A 1,103-nucleotide genomic window follows, 5' to 3' on the forward strand; every position below is an offset into this window, starting at 1 on the left:
ATAAGTAACTGTAGTTTTTTTTAAACTAAAAATGGAATCAAAACAGAATCATCATAATTTATTATTTATTTTAAGAGAACTTTATCTTTTTTGAGAGACTCTAAAAATAATATTAAGACAGAATGGCTATTTTCACTGTGCTGTTGTTGGAGTTCTTATACTGATGGTACAATCTTGGCAAGGGACATCATTTTGTCTAAGTTTCTTTAGAATGTACACTCTGATTCCACCAATAATAGGAATTGAAGCTGGTATTTCACACAGGTTAGGTGAGCATACTACCCAGTGATCTAAATCCCCAGCCAGCTTTTAAAAACCCCTCTTCTTTTAGATAATATCTCACTAAGTTGTCCAGGGTGGTCTTGAGCTCACTCTTTAGCCTACACAGTCCTTGTATTTCCAATCCTCTTGACTTATCCTCCTGAACAGGACTTCACTACTGTTATATCAGGTGTGACTCTGCTTTTATGATTTCTGTGTTTTCATTTCTAATAATTTTATTGTAGAATATTTGAGATAAAGCAGATTTTGGACATAAGAAAGAATATCCTTAATGGTGGATGAACATGATATATGATATATTTCCTTGTCAGAAGTTCATTTTATTCTTCCATGAACTCTTTTAGATCCCTCTACATTGTACATATCATATGTACATAATGCTTATGGTTATGGCCAAAGAGGCCAAAGGTCTTTTGAACCTCGATAATATATCACTACTAAGAATTGGTTTGTCACTGTGTACTGGCTATATGTACTACATTAACAGTCATAAGATAGTCATTTTAGAAAACTGTATCTTTATAGCAATGGAATGGATACTTTGATATTTATTTAATTCAAAAGAGGGCTGATATAATCTAATAGAAAGTACATCTGGTTCTAAGATGTATAGATTCCTCTAAGATGTTACAAGTTGCAGTTTTTTCACTTGACATTTAAATATCTTTCTATACATTTGTTTGTTTCATTTTATTGCATAATTGACTTCAAGTACCATTTATATTTAAATAGAGTCTCCCAAATCAAATATAGACATAATATCCTGAATTTCAATGGAATAATTTAATACAGTATCATTACATTTTATATATATATATATA

Source organism: Arvicanthis niloticus, chromosome 17, assembly GCF_011762505.2.
Source record: "Arvicanthis niloticus isolate mArvNil1 chromosome 17, mArvNil1.pat.X, whole genome shotgun sequence".
NCBI classification, from domain to species: domain Eukaryota; kingdom Metazoa; phylum Chordata; class Mammalia; order Rodentia; family Muridae; genus Arvicanthis; species Arvicanthis niloticus.